The sequence below is a fragment of the Gadus chalcogrammus genome, chromosome 12 (genome assembly GCF_026213295.1).
Source record: "Gadus chalcogrammus isolate NIFS_2021 chromosome 12, NIFS_Gcha_1.0, whole genome shotgun sequence".
Lineage (NCBI taxonomy): Eukaryota > Metazoa > Chordata > Actinopteri > Gadiformes > Gadidae > Gadus > Gadus chalcogrammus.
In genome coordinates, this window is record NC_079423.1 from 9658549 (window position 1) to 9673548 (window position 15000).

General features: G+C 44.5%; 21 non-coding genes and 2 pseudogenes across 21 annotated transcripts; all 23 read left to right on the plus strand.

Annotated features, from left to right (window-relative positions):
* Positions 1-242: 242 nt before the first annotated feature.
* Positions 243-361, plus strand: LOC130397902 (5S ribosomal RNA). The gene has a single exon (XR_008900485.1). It is a non-coding gene; the product is annotated as a 5S ribosomal RNA (ribosomal RNA).
* A 512-nt stretch (positions 362-873) lies between these two features.
* Positions 874-990, plus strand: LOC130394520 (5S ribosomal RNA). Its single transcript, XR_008897670.1, has one exon. It is a non-coding gene; the product is annotated as a 5S ribosomal RNA (ribosomal RNA).
* A 528-nt stretch (positions 991-1518) lies between these two features.
* Positions 1519-1639, plus strand: LOC130396246 (5S ribosomal RNA; annotated as a pseudogene).
* A 522-nt stretch (positions 1640-2161) lies between these two features.
* On the plus strand, positions 2162-2280 carry LOC130400718 (5S ribosomal RNA). Its single transcript, XR_008903194.1, has one exon. It is a non-coding gene; the product is annotated as a 5S ribosomal RNA (ribosomal RNA).
* Positions 2281-2809: 529 nt separating this feature from the next.
* On the plus strand, positions 2810-2928 carry LOC130394210 (5S ribosomal RNA). The gene has a single exon (XR_008897391.1). It is a non-coding gene; the product is annotated as a 5S ribosomal RNA (ribosomal RNA).
* Positions 2929-3458: 530 nt separating this feature from the next.
* Positions 3459-3575, plus strand: LOC130396010 (5S ribosomal RNA; annotated as a pseudogene).
* A 528-nt stretch (positions 3576-4103) lies between these two features.
* On the plus strand, positions 4104-4219 carry LOC130395626 (5S ribosomal RNA). Its single transcript, XR_008898664.1, has one exon. It is a non-coding gene; the product is annotated as a 5S ribosomal RNA (ribosomal RNA).
* Positions 4220-4748: 529 nt separating this feature from the next.
* On the plus strand, positions 4749-4867 carry LOC130395740 (5S ribosomal RNA). Its single transcript, XR_008898761.1, has one exon. It is a non-coding gene; the product is annotated as a 5S ribosomal RNA (ribosomal RNA).
* Positions 4868-5392: 525 nt separating this feature from the next.
* Positions 5393-5512, plus strand: LOC130400649 (5S ribosomal RNA). Its single transcript, XR_008903127.1, has one exon. It is a non-coding gene; the product is annotated as a 5S ribosomal RNA (ribosomal RNA).
* A 529-nt stretch (positions 5513-6041) lies between these two features.
* On the plus strand, positions 6042-6160 carry LOC130395424 (5S ribosomal RNA). Its single transcript, XR_008898481.1, has one exon. It is a non-coding gene; the product is annotated as a 5S ribosomal RNA (ribosomal RNA).
* A 524-nt stretch (positions 6161-6684) lies between these two features.
* Positions 6685-6803, plus strand: LOC130399701 (5S ribosomal RNA). The gene has a single exon (XR_008902203.1). It is a non-coding gene; the product is annotated as a 5S ribosomal RNA (ribosomal RNA).
* Positions 6804-7327: 524 nt separating this feature from the next.
* Positions 7328-7446, plus strand: LOC130397903 (5S ribosomal RNA). The gene has a single exon (XR_008900486.1). It is a non-coding gene; the product is annotated as a 5S ribosomal RNA (ribosomal RNA).
* A 529-nt stretch (positions 7447-7975) lies between these two features.
* Positions 7976-8094, plus strand: LOC130397904 (5S ribosomal RNA). Its single transcript, XR_008900487.1, has one exon. It is a non-coding gene; the product is annotated as a 5S ribosomal RNA (ribosomal RNA).
* A 529-nt stretch (positions 8095-8623) lies between these two features.
* LOC130397905 (5S ribosomal RNA) lies at positions 8624-8742 on the plus strand. The gene has a single exon (XR_008900488.1). It is a non-coding gene; the product is annotated as a 5S ribosomal RNA (ribosomal RNA).
* Positions 8743-9270: 528 nt separating this feature from the next.
* On the plus strand, positions 9271-9389 carry LOC130397907 (5S ribosomal RNA). Its single transcript, XR_008900490.1, has one exon. It is a non-coding gene; the product is annotated as a 5S ribosomal RNA (ribosomal RNA).
* A 529-nt stretch (positions 9390-9918) lies between these two features.
* Positions 9919-10037, plus strand: LOC130397908 (5S ribosomal RNA). The gene has a single exon (XR_008900491.1). It is a non-coding gene; the product is annotated as a 5S ribosomal RNA (ribosomal RNA).
* A 528-nt stretch (positions 10038-10565) lies between these two features.
* Positions 10566-10684, plus strand: LOC130397909 (5S ribosomal RNA). Its single transcript, XR_008900492.1, has one exon. It is a non-coding gene; the product is annotated as a 5S ribosomal RNA (ribosomal RNA).
* Positions 10685-11213: 529 nt separating this feature from the next.
* LOC130397910 (5S ribosomal RNA) lies at positions 11214-11332 on the plus strand. Its single transcript, XR_008900493.1, has one exon. It is a non-coding gene; the product is annotated as a 5S ribosomal RNA (ribosomal RNA).
* A 529-nt stretch (positions 11333-11861) lies between these two features.
* On the plus strand, positions 11862-11980 carry LOC130397911 (5S ribosomal RNA). Its single transcript, XR_008900494.1, has one exon. It is a non-coding gene; the product is annotated as a 5S ribosomal RNA (ribosomal RNA).
* Positions 11981-12508: 528 nt separating this feature from the next.
* LOC130394745 (5S ribosomal RNA) lies at positions 12509-12626 on the plus strand. The gene has a single exon (XR_008897874.1). It is a non-coding gene; the product is annotated as a 5S ribosomal RNA (ribosomal RNA).
* A 529-nt stretch (positions 12627-13155) lies between these two features.
* Positions 13156-13274, plus strand: LOC130397912 (5S ribosomal RNA). Its single transcript, XR_008900496.1, has one exon. It is a non-coding gene; the product is annotated as a 5S ribosomal RNA (ribosomal RNA).
* Positions 13275-13803: 529 nt separating this feature from the next.
* LOC130395932 (5S ribosomal RNA) lies at positions 13804-13922 on the plus strand. Its single transcript, XR_008898921.1, has one exon. It is a non-coding gene; the product is annotated as a 5S ribosomal RNA (ribosomal RNA).
* Positions 13923-14451: 529 nt separating this feature from the next.
* Positions 14452-14570, plus strand: LOC130396648 (5S ribosomal RNA). Its single transcript, XR_008899273.1, has one exon. It is a non-coding gene; the product is annotated as a 5S ribosomal RNA (ribosomal RNA).
* Positions 14571-15000: the final 430 nt, after the last annotated feature.

Sequence of the window (15000 nt, forward strand, 5' to 3'; positions counted from 1 at the left end):
CACTTTAACCGTTAACCTTGGTTCAAACATTTAACATCACACGACACGCAGTGTATTTCAGATAATTATGAATTCAGATGTCACACATGATCGTTTACATGGATAAGGGTCCTACTGAATCAATTACTGCCGTTTATATCTAACTAATGATTGTTTTTGTAAAAGTGTAACGTCGAGCCTCAGCAGCTTTCTCACTCCTTATGTGCTACTGTATAAAACCTGGTTTTGCGCCTGCACTAATTGCTTACGGCCATACCACCCTGAACACGCCCGATCTCGTCTGATCTCGGAAGCTAAGCAGGGTCGGGCCTGGTTAGTACTTGGATGGGAGACCGCCTGGGAATACCAGGTGCTGTAAGCTTTTCTTTTTCAACTCGAGCTCATTGCTCCGTGGCCTACCGTGGACCTGATGTTTACTGCAAACCGCTTTGGAGGATTTAAGCACTACAAAAACTGACAACGTCTCTCAAAACTATTTTTGTGAAACATGAGGACAGTATAGTGATACTGCCAGCAGGGAGCACCAGAGAGCTGAACCGACAGTTGTACATTTCTTAAACTTTCACCAACACAAACACGACGCTCACTTCAGATCATGGGAGGACGTCAAAAAATCACCACCCATTCTCTGACACTTTAACCGTTAACCTTGGTTCAAACATTAACATCACACGCACACGCAGTGTATTTCATAATAATTAATGAATTCAGATGTCACAATGATCGTTTACATGGATAAGGAGTCCTACTGAATCAATTACTGCCGTTTATATCTAACTAATGATTGTTTTTGTAAAAGTGTAACGTCGAGCCTCAGCAGCTTTCTCACTCCTTATGTGCTACTGTATAAACCTGGTTTGCGCCTGCAATATTGCTTACGGCCATACCACCCTGAACAACCGATCTCGTCTGAACTCGGAAGCTAAGCAGGGTCGGGCCTGGTTAGTACTTGGATGGGAGACCGCCTGGGAATACCAGGTGCTGTAAGCTTTTTCTTTTTCAACTCGAGCTCATTGACTCCGTGCCTACCGTGGCGTACCGTGACCTGATGTTTACTGCCAACCGCTTTGGAGGATTTAAGCAACATACAAAAACTGACAACGTCTCTCAAAAACTATTTTTGTGAAACATGAGGACAGTATAGTGATACTGCCAGCAGGGAGCACCAGAGAGCTGAACCGACAGTTGTACATTTCTAAAACTTTCACCAACACAAACACGCACGCTCACTTCAGATCATGGGAGGACGTCACAAAAAATCACCACCCATTCTCTGACACTTTAACCGTTAACCTTGGTTCAAACATTTAACATCACACGCACACGCGTGTATTTCAGATAATTAATGAATTCAGATGTCACAATGATCGTTTACAGGGATAAGGAGTCCTACGAATCAATTACTGCCGTTTATATCTAACTAATGATTGTTTTTTGTAAAGTGTAACGTCGAGCCCTCAGCCGCTTTTCTCACTCCTTATGTGCTACTGTATGAAACTGGTTTTGGCCTCACTAATTGCTTACGGCCATACCCCCTGAACCACGACCCGACTCTCGTCTGATCTCGGAAGCTAAGCAGGGTCGGGCCTGGTTAGTACTTGGATGGAGAGACGCCTGGGAATACCAGGTGCTGTAAGCTTTTTCTTTTTCAACTCGAGCTCATTGACTCCGTGGCCTACCGTGGCGTCCCGTGACCTGATGTTTACTGCCAACCGCTTTGGAGGATTTAAGCAACATACAAAACTGACAACGTCTCTCAAAACTATTTTTGTGAAACATGAGGACAGTATAGTGCTACTGCCAGCAGGGAGCACCAGAGAGCTGAACCGACAGTTGTACATTCTTAAACTTTCACCAACACAAACACGCACGCTCACTTAGATCATGGGAGGACGTCAAAAAATCACCACCCATTCTCTGACACTTTAACCGTAACCTTGGTTCAAACATTTAACATCACACGCACACGCAGTGTATTCAGATAATTAATGAATTCAGATGTCACAATGATCGTTTACATGGATAAGGAGTCCTACTGAATCAATTACTGCCGTTTATATCTAACTAATGATTGTTTTTGTAAGAGGTAACGTCGAGCCTCAGCAGCTTTCTCACTCCTTATGTGCTACTGTTAAAACCTGGTTTTGCGCATGCACTAATTGCTTACGGCCATACCACCCTGAACACGCCCGATCTCGTCTGATCTCGGAAGCTACGCAGGGTCGGGCCTGGTTAGTACTTGGATGGGAGACCGCCTGGGAATACCAGGTGCTGTAAGCTTTTTCTTTTTCAACTCGAGCTCATTGACTCCGTGGCCTACCGTGGGTACCGTGACCTGATGTTTACTGCCAACCGCTTTTGGAGGATTTAAGCAACATACAAAAACTGACAAGTCTCTCAAAACTATTTTTGTGAAACATATGGACAGTATAGTGATACTGCCAGCAGGGAGCACCAGAGAGCTGAACCGACAGTTGTACATTTCTTAAACTTTCACCAACACAAACACGCACGCTCACTTCAGATCATGGGAGGACGTCAAAAAATCACCACCAATTCTCTGACACTTTACCCGGTTAACCTTGGTTCAAAACATTTAACATCACCCGCACACGCAGTGTATTTCAGATAATTAATGAATTCAGATGTCACAATGATCGTTTACATGGATAAGGAGTCCTACTGAATCAATTACTGCCGTTTATATCTAACTAAGATTGTTTTTGTAACAAGTGTAACGTCGAGCTCAGCAGCTTTCCACTCCTTATGTGCTACTGTATAAAACCTGGTTTTGCGCCCTGCACTAATTGCTTACGGCCATACCACCCTGAAACACGCCGATCTCGTCTGATCTCGGAAGCTAAGCAGGGTCGGGCCTGGTTAGTACTTGGATGGGAGACCGCCTGGGAATACCAGGTGCTGTAAGCTTTTTCTTTTTTCAACTCGAGCTCATGCCTCCGTGGCCTACCGTGCGTACCGTGACCTGATGTTTACTGCCAACCCGCTTTGGAGGATTTAAGCAACATACAAAAACTGACAACGTCTCTCAAAACTATTTTGTGAAACATGAGGACCAGTATAGTGATACTGCCAGCAGGGAGCACCAGAGAGCTGAAACGACAGTTGTACATTTCTTAAACTTTCACCAACACAAACACGCACGCTCACTTCAGATCATGGGAGGACGTCAAAAATCACCACCCATTCTCTGACACTTTAACCGTTAACCTTGGTTCAAACATTTAACATCACACGCACACGCAGTGTATTTCAGATAATTAATGAATTCAGATGTCACAATGATCGTTTACATGGATAAGGAGTCCTACTGAATCAATTACTGCCGTTTATATCTACCTAATGATTGTTTTTGTAAGAGTGGTAACGTCGAGCCTCAGCAGCTTTCTCACTCCTTATGTGCTACTGTATAAAACCTGGTTTTTGCGCCTGCACTAATTGCTTACGGCCATACCACCTGAACACGCCCGATCTCGTCTGATCTCGGAAGCTTAAGCAGGTCGGGCCTGGTTAGTACTGGATGGGAGACCGCCTGGGAATACCAGGTGCTGTAAGCTTTTCTTTTTCAACTCGAGCTCATTGCCTCCGTGGCCTACCGTGGCGTACAGTGACCTGATGTTTACTGCCAACCGCTTTGGAGGATTTAAGCAACATACAAAAACTGACAACGTCTCTCAAAACTATTTTTGTGAAACATGAGGGACAGTATAGTGATACTGCCAGCAGGGAGCACCAGAGAGCTGAACCGACAGTTGTACATTTCTTAAACTTTCACCAACACAAACACGCACGCTCACTTCAGATCATGGGAGGACGTCAAAAAATCACCACCCATTCTCTGACACTTTAACCGTTAACCTTGGTTCAAACATTTAACATCACACGCACACGCAGTGTATTTCAGATAATTAATGAATTCAGATGTCACAATGATCGTTTACATGGATAAGGAGTCCTACTGAATCAATTACTGCCGTTTATATCTAACTAATGATTGTTTTTGTAAGAGTGTAACGTCGAGCCTCAGCAGCTTCTCACTCCTTCTGTGCTACTGTATAAAACCTGGTTTTGCGCCTGCACTATTTGCTTACGGCCATACCACCCTGAACACGCCCGATCTCGTCTGATCTCGGAAGCTAAGCAGGGTCGGGCTGGTTAGTACTTGGATGGGAGACCGCTGGGAATACAGGTGCTGTAAGCTTTTTCTTTTTCAACTCGAGCTCATTGACTCCGTTGGCTACCGTGGCGTACCGTGACCTGATGTTTACTGCCAACCGCTTTGGAGGATTTAAGCAACATACAAAACTGACAACGTCTCTCAAAACTATTTTTGTGAAACATGAGGACAGTATAGTGATACTGCCAGCAGGGAGCACCAGAGAGCTGAACCGACAGTTGTACTTTTCTTAAACTTTCACCAACACAAACACGCACGCTCACTTCAGATCATGGGAGGACGTCAAAAAATCCCCACCCATTCTCTGACACTTTAACCGTTAACCTTGGTTCAAACATTTAACATCACACGCACACGCAGTGTATTTCAGATAATTAATGAATTCAGATGTCACAATGATCGTTTACATGGATAAGGAGTCCTACTGAATCAATTACTGCCGTTTATATCTAACTAATGATTGTTTTTGTAAAGAGTGTAACGTCGAGCCTCAGCAGCTTTCTCACTCCTTATGTGCTACTGTATAAAACCTGGTTTTGCGCCTGCACTAATTGCTTACGGCCATACCACCTGAACACGCCCGATCTCGTCTGATCTCGGAAGCTAAGCAGGGTCGGGCCTGGTTAGTACTTGGATGGGAGGACCGCCTGGGAATACCAGGTGCTGTAAGCTTTTTCTTTTTCAACTCGAGCTCATTGACTCCGTGGCCTACCGTGGGTACCGTGACCTGTGTTACTGCCAACCGCTTTGGAGGATTTAAGCAACATACAAAAACTGACAACGTCTCTCAAAACTATTTTTGTGAAACATGAGGACAGTATAGTGATACTGCCAGCAGGGAGCACCAGAGAGCTGAAACGACAGTTGTACATTCCTTAAACTTTCACCAACACAAACACGCACGCTCACTTCAGATCATGGGAGGACGTCAAAAAATCACCACCCATTCTCTGACACTTTAACCGTTAACCTTGGTTCAAACATTTAACATCACACGCACACGCAGTGTATTTCAGATAATTAATGAATTCAGATGTCACAATGATCGTTTACATGGATAAGGAGTCCTACTGAATCAATTACTGCCGTTTATATCTAACTAATGATGGTTTTTGTAAGAGTGTAACGTCGAGCCTCAGCAGCTTTCTCACTCCTTATGTGCTACTGTATAAAACCTGGTTTGCGCCTGCACTAATTGCTTACGGCCATACCACCCTGAACACGCCCGATCTCGTCTGATCTCGGAAAGCTAAGCAGGGTCGGGCCTGGTTAGTACTTGGATGGGAGACCGCCTGGGAATACCAGGTGCTGTAAGCTTTTTCTTTTTTCAACTCGAGCTCATTGCCTCCGTGGCCTACCGTGGCGTACCGTGACCTGATGTTTACTGCCAACCGCTTTTGGAGGATTTAAGCAACATACAAAAACTGACAACGTCTCTCAAAACTATTTTTGTGAAACATGAGGACAGTATAGTGATACTGCCAGCAGGGAGCACCAGAGAGCTGAACCGACAGTTGTACATTTCTTAAACTTTCACCAACACAAACACGCACGCTCACTTCAGATCATGGGAGGACGTCAAAAAATCACCACCCATTCTCTGACACTTTAACCGTTAACCTTGGTTCAACATTTAACATCACACGCACACGCAGTGTATTTCAGATAATTAATGAATTCAGATGTCACAATGATCGTTTACATGGATAAGGAGTCCTACTGAATCAATTACTGCCGTTATATCTAACTAATGATTGTTTTTGTAAAAGTGTAACGTCGAGCCTCAGCAGCTTTCTCACTCCTTATGTGCTACTGTATAAAACCTGGTTTTGCGCCTGCACTAATTGCTTACGGCATACCACCCTGAACACGCCCGATCTCGTCTGATCTCGGAAGCTAAGCAGGGTCGGGCCTGGTTAGTACTTGGATGGGAGACCCGCCTGGGAATACCAGGTGCTGTAAGCTTTTTCTTTTTCAACTCGAGCTCATTGACTCCGTGGCTACCGTTGGTACCGTGACCTGATGTTTACTGCCAACCGCTTTGGAGGATTTAAGCAACATACAAAAACTGACAACGTCTCTCAAAACTATTTTTGTGAAACATGAGGACAGTATAGTGATACTGCCAGCAGGGAGCACCAGAGAGCTGAACCGACAGTTGTACATTTCTTAAACTTTCACCAACACAAACACGCACGCTCACTTCAGATCATGGGAGGACGTCAAAAAATCACCACCCATTCTCTGACACTTTAACGGTTAACCTTGGTTCAACATTTAACATCACACGCACACGCAGTGTATTTCAGATAATTAATGAATTCAGATGTCACAATGATCGTTTACATGGATAAGGAGTCCTACTGAATCAATTACTGCCGTTTATATCTAACTAATGATTGTTTTGTAAAGTGTAACGTCGAGCCTCAGCAGCTTTCTCACTCCTTATGTGCTACTGTATAAAACCTGGTTTTGCGCCTGCACTAATTGCTTACGGCCATACCACCCTGAACACGCCCGATCTCGTCTGATCTCGGAAGCTAAGCAGGGTCGGGCCTGGTAAGTACTTGGATGGGAGACCGCCTGGGAATACCAGGTGCTGTAAGCTTTTTCTTTTTCAACTCGAGCTCATTGACTCCGTGGCCTACCGTGGCGTACCGTGACCTGATGTTACTGCCAACCGCTTTGGAGGATTTAAGCAACATACAAAACTGACAACGTCTCTCAAAACTATTTTTGTGAAACATGAGGACAGTATAGTGATACTGCCAGCAGGGAGCACCAGAGAGCTGAACCGACAGTTGTACATTTCTTAAACTTTCACCAACACAAACACGCACGCTCACTTCAGATCATGGGAGGACGTCAAAAATCACCACCCATTCTCTGACACTTTAACCGTTAACCTTGGTTCAACATTTAACATCACACGCACACGCAGTGTATTTCAGATAATTAATGAATTCAGATGTCACAATGATCGTTACATGGATAAGGAGTCCTACTGAATCAATTACTGCCGTTTATATCTAACTAATGATTGTTTTTGTAAGAGTGTAACGTCGAGCCTCAGCAGCTTTCTCACTCCTTATGTGCTACTGTATAAAACCTGGTTTTGCGCCTGCACTAATTGCTTACGGCCATACCACCCTGAACACGCCCGATCTCGTCTGATCTCGGAAGCTAAGCAGGGTCGGGCCTGGTTAGTACTTGGATGGGAGACCGCCTGGGAATACCAGGTGCTGTAAGCTTTTTCTTTTTCAACTCGAGCTCATTGACTCCGTGGCCTACCGTGGCGTACCGTGACCTGATGTTTACTGCCAACCGCTTTGGAGGATTTAAGCAACATACAAAAACTGACAACGTCTCTCAAAACTATTTTTGTGAAACATGAGGACAGTATAGTGATACTGCCAGCAGGGAGCACCAGAGAGCTGAACCGACAGTTGTACATTTCTTAAACTTTCACCAACACAAACACGCACGCTCACTTCAGATCATGGGAGGACGTCAAAAAATCACCACCCATTCTCTGACACTTTAACCGTTAACCTTGGTTCAAACATTTAACATCACACGCACACGCAGTGTATTTCAGATAATTAATGAATTCAGATGTCACAATGATCGTTTACATGGATAAGGAGTCCTACTGAATCAATTACTGCCGTTTATATCTAACTAATGATTGTTTTTGTAAAAGTGTAACGTCGAGCCTCAGCAGCTTTCTCACTCCTTATGTGCTACTGTATAAAACCTGGTTTTGCGCCTGCACTAATTGCTTACGGCCATACCACCCTGAACACGCCCGATCTCGTCTGATCTCGGAAGCTAAGCAGGGTCGGGCCTGGTTAGTACTTGGATGGGAGACCGCCTGGGAATACCAGGTGCTGTAAGCTTTTTCTTTTTCAACTCGAGCTCATTGCCTCCGTGGCCTACCGTGGCGTACCGTGACCTGATGTTTACTGCCAACCGCTTTGGAGGATTTAAGCAACATACAAAAACTGACAACGTCTCTCAAAACTATTTTTGTGAAACATGAGGACAGTATAGTGATACTGCCAGCAGGGAGCACCAGAGAGCTGAACCGACAGTTGTACATTTCTTAAACTTTCACCAACACAAACACGCACGCTCACTTCAGATCATGGGAGGACGTCAAAAAATCACCACCCATTCTCTGACACTTTAACCGTTAACCTTGGTTCAAACATTTAACATCACACGCACACGCAGTGTATTTCAGATAATTAATGAATTCAGATGTCACAATGATCGTTTACATGGATAAGGAGTCCTACTGAATCAATTACTGCCGTTTATATCTAACTAATGATTGTTTTTGTAAAAGTGTAACGTCGAGCCTCAGCAGCTTTCTCACTCCTTATGTGCTACTGTATAAAACCTGGTTTTGCGCCTGCACTAATTGCTTACGGCCATACCACCCTGAACACGCCCGATCTCGTCTGATCTCGGAAGCTAAGCAGGGTCGGGCCTGGTTAGTACTTGGATGGGAGACCGCCTGGGAATACCAGGTGCTGTAAGCTTTTTCTTTTCAACTCGAGCTCATTGACTCCGTGGCCTACCGTGGCGTACCGTGACCTGATGTTTACTGCCAACCGCTTTGGAGGATTTAAGCAACATACAAAAACTGACAACGTCTCTCAAAACTATTTTTGTGAAACATGAGGACAGTATAGTGATACTGCCAGCAGGGAGCACCAGAGAGCTGAACCGACAGTTGTACATTTCTTAAACTTTCACCAACACAAACACGCACGCTCACTTCAGATCATGGGAGGACGTCAAAAAATCACCACCCATTCTCTGACACTTTAACCGTTAACCTTGGTTCAAACATTTAACATCACACGCACACGCAGTGTATTTCAGATAATTAATGAATTCAGATGTCACAATGATCGTTTACATGGATAAGGAGTCCTACTGAATCAATTACTGCCGTTTATATCTAACTAATGATTGTTTTTGTAAAAGTGTAACGTCGAGCCTCAGCAGCTTTCTCACTCCTTATGTGCTACTGTATAAAACCTGGTTTTGCGCCTGCACTAATTGCTTACGGCCATACCACCCTGAACACGCCCGATCTCGTCTGATCTCGGAAGCTAAGCAGGGTCGGGCCTGGTTAGTACTTGGATGGGAGACCGCCTGGGAATACCAGGTGCTGTAAGCTTTTTCTTTTTCAACTCGAGCTCATTGACTCCGTGGCCTACCGTGGCGTACCGTGACCTGATGTTTACTGCCAACCGCTTTGGAGGATTTAAGCAACATACAAAAACTGACAACGTCTCTCAAAACTATTTTTGTGAAACATGAGGACAGTATAGTGATACTGCCAGCAGGGAGCACCAGAGAGCTGAACCGACAGTTGTACATTTCTTAAACTTTCACCAACACAAACACGCACGCTCACTTCAGATCATGGGAGGACGTCAAAAAATCACCACCCATTCTCTGACACTTTAACCGTTAACCTTGGTTCAAACATTTAACATCACACGCACACGCAGTGTATTTCAGATAATTAATGAATTCAGATGTCACAATGATCGTTTACATGGATAAGGAGTCCTACTGAATCAATTACTGCCGTTTATATCTAACTAATGATTGTTTTTGTAAGAGTGTAACGTCGAGCCTCAGCAGCTTTCTCACTCCTTATGTGCTACTGTATAAAACCTGGTTTTGCGCCTGCACTAATTGCTTACGGCCATACCACCCTGAACACGCCCGATCTCGTCTGATCTCGGAAGCTAAGCAGGGTCGGGCCTGGTTAGTACTTGGATGGGAGACCGCCTGGGAATACCAGGTGCTGTAAGCTTTTTCTTTTTCAACTCGAGCTCATTGCCTCCGTGGCCTACCGTGGCGTACCGTGACCTGATGTTTACTGCCAACCGCTTTGGAGGATTTAAGCAACATACAAAAACTGACAACGTCTCTCAAAACTATTTTTGTGAAACATGAGGACAGTATAGTGATACTGCCAGCAGGGAGCACCAGAGAGCTGAACGACAGTTGTACATTTCTTAAACTTTCACCAACACAAACACGCACGCTCACTTCAGATCATGGGAGGACGTCAAAAAATCACCACCCATTCTCTGACACTTTAACCGTTAACCTTGGTTCAAACATTTAACATCACACGCACACGCAGTGTATTTCAGATAATTAATGAATTCAGATGTCACAATGATCGTTTACATGGATAAGGAGTCCTACTGAATCAATTACTGCCGTTTATATCTAACTAATGATTGTTTTTGTAAAAGTGTAACGTCGAGCCTCAGCAGCTTTCTCACTCCTTATGTGCTACTGTATAAAACCTGGTTTTGCGCCTGCACTAATTGCTTACGGCCATACCACCCTGAACACGCCCGATCTCGTCTGATCTCGGAAGCTAAGCAGGGTCGGGCCTGGTTAGTACTTGGATGGGAGACCGCCTGGGAATACCAGGTGCTGTAAGCTTTTTCTTTTTCAACTCGAGCTCATTGCCTCCGTGGCCTACCGTGGCGTACCGTGACCTGATGTTTACTGCCAACCGCTTTGGAGGATTTAAGCAACATACAAAAACTGACAACGTCTCTCAAAACTATTTTTGTGAAACATGAGGACAGTATAGTGATACTGCCAGCAGGGAGCACCAGAGAGCTGAAACGACAGTTGTACATTTCTTAAACTTTCACCAACACAAACACGCACGCTCACTTCAGATCATGGGAGGACGTCAAAAAATCACCACCCATTCTCTGACACTTTAACCGTTAACCTTGGTTCAAACATTTAACATCACACGCACACGCAGTGTATTTCAGATAATTAATGAATTCAGATGTCACAATGATCGTTTACATGGATAAGGAGTCCTACTGAATCAATTACTGCCGTTTATATCTAACTAATGATTGTTTTTGTAAAAGTGTAACGTCGAGCCTCAGCAGCTTTCTCACTCCTTATGTGCTACTGTATAAAACCTGGTTTTGCGCCTGCACTAATTGCTTACGGCCATACCACCCTGAACACGCCCGATCTCGTCTGATCTCGGAAGCTAAGCAGGGTCGGGCCTGGTTAGTACTTGGATGGGAGACCGCCTGGGAATACCAGGTGCTGTAAGCTTTTTCTTTTTCAACTCGAGCTCATTGACTCCGTGGCCTACCGTGGCGTACCGTGACCTGATGTTTACTGCCAACCGCTTTGGAGGATTTAAGCAACATACAAAAACTGACAACGTCTCTCAAAACTATTTTTGTGAAACATGAGGACAGTATAGTGATACTGCCAGCAGGGAGCACCAGAGAGCTGAACCGACAGTTGTACATTTCTTAAACTTTCACCAACACAAACACGCACGCTCACTTCAGATCATGGGAGGACGTCAAAAAATCACCACCCATTCTCTGACACTTTAACCGTTAACCTTGGTTCAAACATTTAACATCACACGCACACGCAGTGTATTTCAGATAATTAATGAATTCAGATGTCACAATGATCGTTTACATGGATAAGGAGTCCTACTGAATCAATTACTGCCGTTTATATCTAACTAATGATTGTTTTTGTAAAAGTGTAACGTCGAGCCTCAGCAGCTTTCTCACTCCTTATGTGCTACTGTATAAAACCTGGTTTTGCGCCTGCACTAATTGCTTACGGCCATACCACCCTGAACACGCCCGATCTCGTCTGATCTCGGAAGCTAAGCAGGGTCGGGCCTGGTTAGTACTTGGATGGGAGACCGCCTGGGAATACCAGGTGCTGTAAGCTTTTTCTTTTTCAACTCGAGCTCATTGACTCCGTGGCCTACCGTGGCGTACCGTGACCTGATGTTTACTGCCAACCGCTTTGGAGGATTTAAGCAACATACAAAAACTGACAACGTCTCTCAAAACTATTTTTGTGAAACATGAGGACAGTATAGTGATACTGCCAGCAGGGAGCACCAGAGAGCTGAACCGACAGTTGTACATTTCTTAAACTTTCACCAACACAAACACGCACGCTCACTTCAGATCATGGGAGGACGTCAAAAAATCACCACCCATTCTCTGACACTTTAACCGTTAACCTTGGTTCAAACATTTAACATCACACGCACACGCAGTGTATTTCAGATAATTAATGAATTCAGATGTCACAATGATCGTTTACATGGATAAGGAGTCCTACTGAATCAATTACTGCCGTTTATATCTAACTAATGATTGTTTTTGTAAAAGTGTAACGTCGAGCCTCAGCAGCTTTCTCACTCCTTATGTGCTACTGTATAAACCTGGTTTTGCGCCTGCACTAATTGCTTACGGCCATACCACCCTGAACACGCCCGATCTCGTCTGATCTCGAAGCTAAGCAGGGTCGGGCCTGGTTAGTACTTGGATGGGAGACCGCCTGGGAATACCAGGTGCTGTAAGCTTTTTCTTTTTCAACTCGAGCTCATTGCCTCCGTGGCCTACCGTGGCGTACCGTGACCTGATGTTTACTGCCAACCGCTTTGGAGGATTTAAGCAACATACAAAAACTGACAACGTCTCTCAAAACTATTTTTGTGAAACATGAGGACAGTATAGTGATACTGCCAGCAGGGAGCACCAGAGAGCTGAACCGACAGTTGTACATTTCTTAAACTTTCACCAACACAAACACGCACGCTCACTTCAGATCATGGGAGGACGTCAAAAAATCACCACCCATTCTCTGACACTTTAACCGTTAACCTTGGTTCAAACATTTAACATCACACGCACACGCAGTGTATTTCAGATAATTAATGAATTCAGATGTCACAATGATCGTTTACATGGATAAGGAGTCCTACTGAATCAATTACTGCCGTTTATATCTAACTAATGATTGTTTTTGTAAAAGTGTAACGTCGAGCCTCAGCAGCTTTCTCACTCCTTATGTGCTACTGTATAAAACCTGGTTTTGCGCCTGCACTAATTGCTTACGGCCATACCACCCTGAACACGCCCGATCTCGTCTGATCTCGGAAGCTAAGCAGGGTCGGGCCTGGTTAGTACTTGGATGGGAGACCGCCTGGGAATACCAGGTGCTGTAAGCTTTTTCTTTTTCAACTCGAGCTCATTGCCTCCGTGGCCTACCGTGGCGTACCGTGACCTGATGTTTACTGCCAACCGCTTTGGAGGATTTAAGCAACATACAAAAACTGACAACGTCTCTCAAAACTATTTTTGTGAAACATGAGGACAGTATAGTGATACTGCCAGCAGGGAGCACCAGAGAGCTGAACCGACAGTTGTACATTTCTTAAACTTTCACCAACACAAACACGCACGCTCACTTCAGATCATGGGAGGACGTCAAAAAATCACCACCCATTCTCTGACACTTTAACCGTTAACCTTGGTTCAAACATTTAACATCACACGCACACGCAGTGTATTTCAGATAATTAATGAATTCAGATGTCACAATGATCGTTTACATGGATAAGGAGTCCTACTGAATCAATTACTGCCGTTTATATCTAACTAATGATTGTTTTTGTAAAAGTGTAACGTCGAGCCTCAGCAGCTTTCTCACTCCTTATGTGCTACTGTATAAAACCTGGTTTTGCGCCTGCACTAATTGCTTACTGGCCATACCACCTGAACACGCCCGATCTCGTCTGATATCGGAAGCTAAGCAGGGTCGGGCCTGGTTAGTACTTGGATGGGAGACCGCCTGGGAATACCAGGTGCTGTAAGCTTTTTCTTTTTCAACTCGAGCTCATTGCCTCCGTGGCCTACCGTGGCGTACCGTGACCTGATGTTTACTGCCAACCGCTTTGGAGGATTTAAGCAACATACAAAAACTGACAACGTCTCTCAAAACTATTTTTGTGAAACATGAGGACAGTATAGTGATACTGCCAGCAGGGAGCACCAGAGAGCTGAACCGACAGTTGTACATTTCTTAAACTTTCACCAACACAAACACGCACGCTCACTTCAGATCATGGGAGGACGTCAAAAAATCACCACCCATTCTCTGACACTTTAACCGTTAACCTTGGTTCAAACATTTAACATCACACGCACACGCAGTGTATTTCAGATAATTAATGAATTCAGATGTCACAATGATCGTTTACATGGATAAGGAGTCCTACTGAATCAATTACTGCCGTTTATATCTAACTAATGATTGTTTTTGTAAAAGTGTAACGTCGAGCCTCAGCAGCTTTCTCACTCCTTATGTGCTACTGTATAAAACCTGGTTTTGCGCCTGCACTAATTGCTTACGGCCATACCACCCTGAACACGCCCGATCTCGTCTGATCTCGGAAGCTAAGCAGGGTAGGGCCTGGTTAGTACTTGGATGGGAGACCGCCTGGGAATACCAGGTGCTGTAAGCATTTTCTTTTTCAACTCGAGCTCATTGACTCCGTGGCCTACCGTGGCGTACCGTGACCTGATGTTTACTGCCAACCGCTTTGGAGGATTTAAGCAACATACAAAAACTGACAACGTCTCTCAAAACTATTTTTGTGAAACATGAGGACAGTATAGTGATACTGCCAGCAGGGAGCACCAGAGAGCTGAACCGACAGTTGTACATTTCTTAAACTTTCACCAACACAAACACGCACGCTCACTTCAGATCATGGGAGGACGTCAAAAAATCACCACCCATTCTCTGACACTTTAACCGTTAACCTTGGTTCAAACATTTAACATCACACGCACACGCAGTGTATTTCAGATAATTAATGAATTCAGATGTCACAATGATCGTTCACATGGATAAGGAGTCCTACTGAATCAATTACTGCCGTTTATATCTAA